This window comes from Phodopus roborovskii, unplaced genomic scaffold (assembly GCF_943737965.1).
Source record: "Phodopus roborovskii unplaced genomic scaffold, PHOROB, whole genome shotgun sequence".
Taxonomy (NCBI): Eukaryota; Metazoa; Chordata; class Mammalia; order Rodentia; family Cricetidae; genus Phodopus; species Phodopus roborovskii.
In genome coordinates, this window is record NW_026125278.1 from 13,266,091 (window position 1) to 13,275,714 (window position 9,624).

Below are 9,624 nucleotides of genomic sequence, written 5' to 3' on the forward strand. Positions count from 1 at the left end.
ATTCCGGGAGTAACTACTTCTGTGTGTAGGGCTGGCAGTGTCAGGTGCTGTGCTGAACACTTTACCATTAGCACAACATGTAATTCTCCAAGCAACCCTGTGCGGTAGACAGGGGCATGGCCATTTCTAGAAATGGCCTAGGTGAGATGTAGCCACAAGTTCAACAGAGAGGTGACCATGGAAACAATTGACTCAACCCTGCTTTTCTCCTCACTCACAGCCTGGAAGGGCAGTGTGGCTGGAGGGGGGTAAAGTGTTCAAAGGGAGAGAGGATGAGAGATGAGCTCAGGGCTCCAGAGTGCAGGCAAATGGGAACTGCCCAATGACAGGTGTCCAGTGGGGCCACAGAACGTCGTATTTCTTCTGAGTGGACAGGGAGCGATGGGAAAGGGGTTCAACAGAAATATATCTGTGTCCCATGTGTTTTAGGGGAGGATGAGGAAGCTGAAAGAAAACAGCCCCGATGAGGGACTTATTCCATGTCAGTAGAGAGATTGTGTGTGAGTCACACGCTCTAGAGACAGGGTCGCAGCAGATACTTGTTGAGTTGGTCTAAGGCGCTTTAGGAGCAAGAGGCAGGCTGAGGTTTAGACATGACTTATTTTTGTTTGCTCTCTGTTGCTGTAATAAAATACTCATCAAAGCAACTCGGGGAGGCAAGGATTTATTTCAGCATGTGGCTTACCATCCATTATGAAGAGTTGTCGGGGCAGGGATGCAGAGGCAGGAATTAGAGCAGAGGCCATGGAGGAGTGTTGATTACCAGCTTTGTCCCTGTGGCTTGCTCAGCCAGCTTTCTTAGACAGGTGCCTACAGTGGTCTGGCCCTCCCATGTCAATCATTAATCAAGGAAAGGCCCCCGACAGATTTGCCTACACACCAATATGACAGAGGTCTCATTTGAAGTTCTGTTGTCTAAGGCGGCTCTAGAGTGTGCCCAGATGACCACCAACTAGCACCAACACATGAGAAATAATTCTGTGATTTTCACACTAGCGCCAATGATCTGTGGTCAGGGATAATGAGGAGAAGGGTTTCCAAAGATATAAGGTGTGTGTGTGTGTGTGTGTGTGTGTGTGTGTGTGTATGAGAGAGAGAGAGAGAGAGAGAGAGAGAAGCAGGGACACAGAGAGACACACACACATACACACACACACAGAGAGAGAGAGAGAGAGAGAGAGAGAGAGAGAGAGAACGAATCACCTCTCTTCTCAAAAATGAAGTCAATGGAGACTTCCAGAGCACAGGGAAAGCAATGAGCACCCATCCTCTCAGTCTCTGGGGACTAATGGGCCACCGTGAGCTGACGGCCCATAACAGCTACTGTGGGTGAAGAGAAAGGCCTCAGCGACGTTAGACAAGAGCTGGTGAAGAGGCTGCACACTGCGGCCACATTTACGCAAGGAAAGCCAAGTGGAAGATTGAGCAATTACCCCAGTAACTACAGGCTGTGGAGCTGGCCAACGTGGGTGACTTGGATACAAACATGTGTGCTGGCTGCTTCCCTCGCCAGACTTACTTGATGATCACCCAACTGTCGGTTTTGATTAGATAAAGAGAACAAGAAACAGGTCTCCAACCGAGGCAGCAACCCCATGGGCCACAGTGAAGTGGGGCTCAGCAGATCGCCGGGGGAGCTGGTCCTTGCAGCCTCCCCGCCTGCGTGGAGGTGTTCACCGCGGGAGATACTGGGTGCGTTCCTGGAGCCCTGAGGTCAACCATCCCTTTCCCACATCTCAAAGTTAAACTTGAGACAAACGTTAGATGGGAAGACTAAATACGTTGTCTTCGAGGGGATGAGGAGAACGCAGGGGCAGCAACTGACCCATAGGGGGCGGTGAGCTGTGAGTTTGAAGAGTCAGTAGAGTTATCTAGGAAAAGAGAAACACGGGAGAGAGAGGAGAGTCTTGGGGAAGGGGCCCTTCTTTACTCCGCCAGCGGTAAGAATTAGTTTAGCAAGGAGTCAGAGCATCCAGTGTCTGTTAAACACCACACACACACACACACACACATACACACACACGCACGCATGCACCACACACACATGCACGCGCACGCACGCACACCACACGCACATGCAAAACACGCACGTGCACGCGCACCATACGCACGCACACACACGCACACACGCACGCACACCACACGCGCGCACACACACACGCACGCACACACACACGCACGCACGCATGCACGCACGCACCACACACACACGCACGCGCACATGCAACACACGCACGTGCACGCGCACCATATGCACGCACACACACGCACACACACGTGAACACACACGCATGTACGCGCGCGCGCACACACACACGTTGAAGCCCTCTCCATCTACCCTCTTACTGCTTCGTGGCAGCTATTGGAAGTATGACTATCATCACTGTTCCATTTGCATGTACGAGAAACGTGAGACAGGCCTGGGGGTGTGGCCCCGTAGGTAAGGGTTTGCCTAGCGTGCACGAGGCCAGGTATTCCCAGCTCCATAAAAGGAGGAGAGGGGGTGGGAAGAGGCAAGAGGGGGAAGGACACACACGTGAGAGAGAGAGAGAGAGAGAGAGAGAGAGAGAGAGAGAGAGAGAGAGAGAGAGAGAGAGAGAGAATTCTAGGATGCAATGGTTTACTAACTTACCTACAGTGACAGCACTGTCATCAGCATAGGAGTATCTGCCATACCCCGCCCCGCCCCACCCTCAATCTGGGTTCGCTAACAGGAACCCAGCCCTGGTATCCTCGATGGACAGTACAACCAGCTGAGGCCAATTAAGGCCAGAGCCCCAGCAGAACAAACTCGGTGACAGCTTTGCACTGCCCTTCACCCGTCCTTGCCCCTGCTGAGCGCCTGCCTCCTCTCCCTCCAGTCTCAACTCCTCCGCCTCTGCTCCTCGGGAACTCAGCAGGTTCCCGACACCCATAAACTCCAGCAGACTCTGGCTCCTACATCACAGCTTTTCCTCCCCTCGCCTCACAGGAGTGGAGACCCTTCACAGGGCAGTGGACGCGTGTCCTTGTCTGAGTTCTGATCTCTTTCCAAGTGTGCTTCGGTGACCTCTCCGCCAGTCCTGAGATCTGCGGAGGAGGCTGAGGAGCTGTCAGTGCCCTCTGAGACAGACAGGTGCCTGCCATCGCCGTGAATGATCAGAGCTGTTTCCTGAAAGATGAGCGATGAACTGGGAGGGCTGCCTGCACGCAGGCTCTCTTGGGGGAAGCCTCAACCAAAGACAAAACGTGTGGTTCAGAACCACGTTGGCAGCAGAGCAGCCCCTTTCCGGTGCGTCTGAAAGAACCGAGCTAAGAGCTAGTTGTGGTTCTCTGGAGACTTCACCCTCGCTCCTGGAAGTAAATATTTTGAAATCGAATTTGTAATAATGGTTTACACTTTTTAAATATGGTATCACAATTCCTTTGAGTTTATTTATTTATTTATTTTTTTGCACACATTCAAAACACCCCAGCAAACAAAATTACAGACTTGCTAACCCAAATCACAGAGATCGACGACACCTTGACTGAGAACACTGTTTAGGGTGGAGAATGGATACTTTGCGTTTGAGCTGAGGCTGGAACAAGAGAGGGCCAAGGGTGAGGAGCTCATCGGTAACTAGTTCTCTGCTTGTGGGTTTGCTGGAATGAAGGACAGGGGGCCAGCTTCAGCACAACCTTGTGTCTTGCTGACGACCCAGCAGCTTGGCATCGTTTGCTCGTCTCTCTGTACCAGCCTCCGTTCTCACACTAAGGGATCCTGTCTTTAAACACAGTTTTCCCCCCTTCTCCATTCATTTTCTCGCCGCAGCCTCATAAAAATATTTTTGTTAATTTTGGAAAAGCAGCATCAGGGGAGGCTGGATCCTCAGCAATGCAGGTGCCTGGCATCCCTAGTGAATAAAGTTGCAGGGAAAGCATGACGGTGGGGGGAGGATGGAGACAGTGTGAGAATCTGAGCTCCCCGGGAAGATGATGCTGTACCTGGATGCTCAGGCACTGTGCACATCTGTGCTACTTTCCCAGCATCCTCCTCCAGGTGTTCCCGAGCTCTGAGGAAAGGGCCCCTTCCCTTCCCTTCTCTACTTCCTAGCTGCCTGTCTTCTTCCTCCCAATCCGCCCACCTCTCACAAGCACATGTATGCACACAGCATATCTCCGGACTGTGAACAGCTGTCCTAACTCTCATGCTCAGTTCCGTGATTGGTGCTTAGTAGACATTGCAGAAGGCTGTGATCACGGTTTAGAGAGAGGAGAGGATGCCCGGCTGTGGCGTTTACAACCCCTGGGCATGGATGTCTCCTATTTTCTGGGAATTCCTTAAGAAACTCATACTACTAACAGGATATGAACACATCCTCCTAAGAGCTCTGTACACCTATGAAAGGAATCTGCATAATTCTTGCATTTAAAACCACATTGTTAACAATTGTGCTAGTCAAAACTCCCTACATTCCCTTTCCTTCGTTAATTAAGCACGGAAAATACTCAGGAAGGTGAGAAGGCCAAGTGTTGAGGTGCACCCAGTATCGCCAGCGAGGCGCACAGAATGGGATCGTGTAGAGGGCTTCAAGTGAATGGTACGTTTGTGAAACAAGGCCTTCATCGTGTGCACTGGAACCACACATGCAAAATCACTAAGGGTGGGGAGGTGTAGATGTGGCCACCTGTGCTCAATTTTACCACCTTTATAAGAAACGAGTTCTCTGAAGCGCAAATTAACAGTTCACACCAAGTAAAGCTTTGGAAATCTTCCAATTGTCCATAAAATTAAGAAGTATGGTTAGGAAATTCATTTGTCTGGCGGACACGGCAGGAAGGGATCTGGAAAGGCCTGAGACGCTGTGCTGTGGTGGACACAACGTGAAGGGTGAAGGTCGGTCCTGGCGGCCCTTGAGGAATTTCCTCTTGCACAGCCATCCATTTGAGTTAAGTGCTGTCTCACAGGTTCCTGTTGGTGGTGCTATTTGTCAGGGTGCAGAACCCAATCTTAGGCGGTGAGACCTTGAAGTAGAGCAGGGGGCGGGGCGGGGGCGGGGACAGGGGTGGGGGCGGGGTTACAGCCGGCCCTACTTCCTGCTTCCTGGACTCCTGAGGGTGACAGGCTTGGTTCTTGCTCAAGCTGCCATGCCTCCCTTGCCTGGCCCTCTGGCCTCTGCTCCATGATGGACTCTTGTAAGTTAATGAACCCTTTCTTTCTAATGTTGCTTTTTGTTGGGGCATGGGGGGGGTATTTTTACCACAGGAACAGAAAAGTAACAAATACGTTAGGGGAAACACGGATGGCTACATTGTATTCATAAAAGTGTAGGTCTGCCAAGCACTGGTGAAACAACCCCTCCCCCCAATTATGCTGACCCCGCCCCCTGACAATGGGCAGGGTACCATTCAAGCAGATACTTAGCTCAAAGGGCCGTGTGTTGCATGGCGATGGCATGGCTACGTCATGCACCACAGGGCTGGGTAAGGACTCAGTACCCATGCCCGAGCTTCCCCTTTTAAGCCAGCACCTCCAGCTTCGCCCCTTCTACCCCCACCCCTCCTCCATCTTCTTTTCCTCACTCCGACCCCCTTTTTTTCTCTGTTCCCGGATAGCCAGCACCCGACCACCCCTTGCTCCCTTCCCCCGGTAAGCTCCACCGTGGGCTGGGCATGTTGAGTCCCCTGGTTCGTGTTTCATCGGCCACTGGTCACATAGATGGCCCCGGTTATCCTTCAGTGAATAATTATGAACTTGTGGGGAGGAGGGAGCTGAACAGAGACTGTGGGGAAGTGGATGAGAACGGCCAGTGTGCACTGTGCGCATGTGTGAAGCTGTCTACAAACACATTTAATAAAGACTTCTACCACAACTGCCATTTAAACGGAGAGCAAATTGACAAGGAGGCGGAGTTGGCAGAGCACCTGCCCAGAATGCATGAGGCCCTTAATTTGATCGCTGGCACAGGAAAACAAATAAAAAATAAGACAGCAAGGGCATGCAATTAAAAGGTTGGATCTGTAGGAACAGAACTGCTCGATTCACGCACCGCCTTTGGGGTTGTCGTGGACACAGGGGACTAATGAGGGACCCTGTCTGCCCTGAGGTCACTGAGTCTGTAATAAGGTGCATCTGGGGCACCTGGTGTCTGCTTCAAGCACCCAAAGAAATGATAGGCTGCCCGCGATGACTCCAAACTTACCTACCGTGCTGTGTGATGCGTGTCTTGGTGCACCAGGGACACGGTAACAAAATACCTCAGGCTGGGTGATTTGTAAGCTGCAGTATGTTGTTCACAGTTTTAGAGGCTGGGTTGTTGAAGATGAAGACAACAGCATATTCAGGGTCTGCTTGGGGCCCACTCTTCATAGGTGGACCAGGCTACACATCCTCAAAGACAGCGTGGAAATGCAAAGAGGCAGACAAGCTCCCTCGGGCCTCTTTTATGGAATGGCTTAACCCACCCCCACCCCACCCCTCTGTTTCTACACACAGGGTTGCTCTGTGTAGCCCTAGAACTCACTCTGAAGACCAGCTGACCTCAAACTTAGAGACACCACCACTCCTGCCTCCCAAGTAGTAAGAAAAAACGTTTTTAGTTAGCATATATATGGTGTGGCAGGGGATGGTCTCATTAATTACAATGCAACATGAATTTTAAGTATTAATTTTTAATACTGTGATATCGTAGATGGTTTTAATGTTTGAATTCGGGAGAAATAACAACCATAACCCCTCATATCAATTAAACTCTCATAGATTAATTTTTCACTTAAAAGACATTTATACAAGTTTCATTAATAACTCGTCTATAGGATTTCTAACGATTAGCAGGCATCCGATTTGCTACTAATATTCAGATTTATCAGGGCTCAGCTCAATCTGGGTGTGTCGTTTAGGAAGTCAGTGTAAATGCTGGGACTAAGATACTGTTTTTCATTACTGCTGTCTTCTGTCTTGACCAGAGAATCTTCTCTGGACAGGGCTGGTGGGTAGACCAGGCTCACAGTAGCTCAAGGACTTCAAAAGCGACTGTTAAGTGCCCATCCTGGTGAGACATACATGCCACTGCCTCCCCAGGCCTCAGGGAACAGAGAGGGACAGGGGCCAAGAGATCGTAAGAGGAGGGGGTGGGGAGGAGCCCTGCGAGATGCCATCTCCTGGGCATCATGCCGCTGTTGCTCCATCAAATCATGGCAGCTACAGCGAACATTCCAACAGGCAGCCCTAAGTGGGAAAGCAGGAGCATAATGATAAAGTGGACTGGTTGGGGGGTACCTTGGGATGAGCGGAGGGGAGAGCTGAATAGGGATGTGACCAACACACGGGGTTTATACATATGAAGTTCTCAAAGAGTAGAAGATGCTCTATAAGCCATATTAGAAGACATTCCACAAAGGGGGAAAACCAGGTTACCAAACACAGCATACATTTCCTACGTTTTCTATTGTGAGTTTGTGTGTGTGTGAGTGTGTTGTATGTGTGCATGTGTTGTGTGTGTGTATGTGTGTTGTGTGAATGTGATGTGTGAGTGTGTGTATGTGTAAGTGTGTTGTGTGTGGTGTGTGTATGTGTGAGTGTAAGTGAGTGTATGTATGAGTGTGTTGTGTGTGTGAGTGTATGTATGAGTGTGTTGTGTGTGTGAGTGTGTGTGAGTGTATGTATGAATGTGTTGTGTGTTTGTGAGTGTGAGTGTATGTATGAATGTGTTGTGTGTGTGAGTGTATGTATGAGTGTGTTGTGTGTGAGTGTATGTATGAGTGTGGTGTTTGTGTGTGAGTGTGAGTGTATGTATGAATGTGTTGTGTGTGTGGTGTGTGTGTGAGTGTATGTATGAGTGTGTGTGTGTGTGTGTGTGTGTGTGTGTGTGTGTGTGACGGCAGGTGTCAGCTGCTTTCTATTGCTCTCCACCTTGGTTCTTTAGGTGTCTCTCATTGAACCTGATACTTGCTGTTTGAGCTAGGATGGACAGCCAGCAAGCTCCCAGGACCCACCTGCGTTTGCCCCACCCCAACCCCAGTGCTGCAGTTAGACTTGTGTGGCTGTGCCCAGATTTCATGTGGGACATGGGGATTTGAACTCAGATCTTCTTGCCTCTGCAGCAAACAACTGAACCATCCACTCTTCAGCCTGCCGTTTTTCTTTGTGGCTTTGGAATAGCTGCTTTGCCATGGGTGACTGAAATTCTGCTTTTCCAGCCTCCTCTGCAGTGATAGGATAACCATACCTGGTTTTTGAGTGCTGAACACTGAACCCAGGACTTCAAGCAGTGGGCGGGCACACACTCTACCAACTGAACGACCCTGTGCCTGAGCTTCCTTTAGACTCAGATCTGGGTTTCTGAAACTTTAGCAGTGGAATATCAGTTCCTTTACCTCCCGCAGCAATAACTTTCCCTGCGCTGAGTCTCAGTGCTGCATTCCAACCTAAGACTCCCAATGACGCAGAAGTCCTTCTCTTCCAACCGGTAAGACCCTCCGTGCCGTAACAAACGTCTCAAGACCGCACCTAATCTCATAATTCTACTACAGTAATTATACATGCCACGTGCCAAGAAACGCTGCCGCTATCAGCTTTCAAATGCCTCTAACAATTTCTTAAAGTATGAACTATGATTCTACCTTACAGTGTTTATTATGGGATACTCAGCCCCATGTGTGCTTATAATTTATAATAATATGGGATTTTAAGAATGGCATTTGTGAAATGTACGATACTGTTGTTAATGGCGCCTTGTCCTACTAACAAGCATGGCTGGTTTCCCTGTCTGAGTAGGAAGCTTGATTTGCATGGCAAAAGTTATTCTACTTTCCCAGTATAGTGGTTTTGAGGGTATTAAAATGCATTAACTACCTCTGTGTTGTGTGTCTTCACCAGCAGAGTTTGAGATTTTTCTAGAACCCTTGTTTGCTGTACCTACTGGTAAAATGAGTATCTTAACTGTTCTCTGGTCTTGTCATGCCTAAGAAGGTGGCTGTCATCTGGCCCCTCCCTCCCACCCTTACCCAAAGCTACTTAACTACCTCCAGTTTGAACCCGGCAAGTATAATGCTCACACTGCTCATGGCAGCTTAGACACACTCCAGTGTTAAAATTTAACCTTCTGATTATCTTCCCGGTAAAGTGCAGACACAGCCACAGGCTCCGATCCCCTCACACTGTAAATTCTCTGTATCCACCTCTTGTCATTAATAATGCTCCGTGCCGGGAATCTACACCACATCCATTCACACGGTTTCGAATCCTGAAGAACTGTGGCTCCAAAGTTGAGATTCTTCTTTGGGAGTTTTACAGGCTCTTATGGATTGAGAGGGAAAGGGTGGAGAGAGAAAACCTTTCCCTTTGGGCTCCTCCCAGGTTAATGGCCGAGGCTGTCAATCACACACAGCTGGGGAATGCTCTTAAACTGCCTGGTGCTGAGCTTGTCTTTTCCACAGGAGCTTGTTGGGACATCTGGGAACCGTAAAGCTGACATCACCACCCTTCCTGGCCGGTGTCAGGTCAGGAGACCCAAGGAGACCAGCATCAATCTCCCAGAATCAGATAGAGAGACTTCTGGCTGTGTTATTTGGACTTTGGTCAAAGGGATTCCAACTAGAACAGCAGGTTCAAAAAGAAAATTGTTCCTCCTTTCTTCCACCAGCAGTGTCTCCAACAAAGCA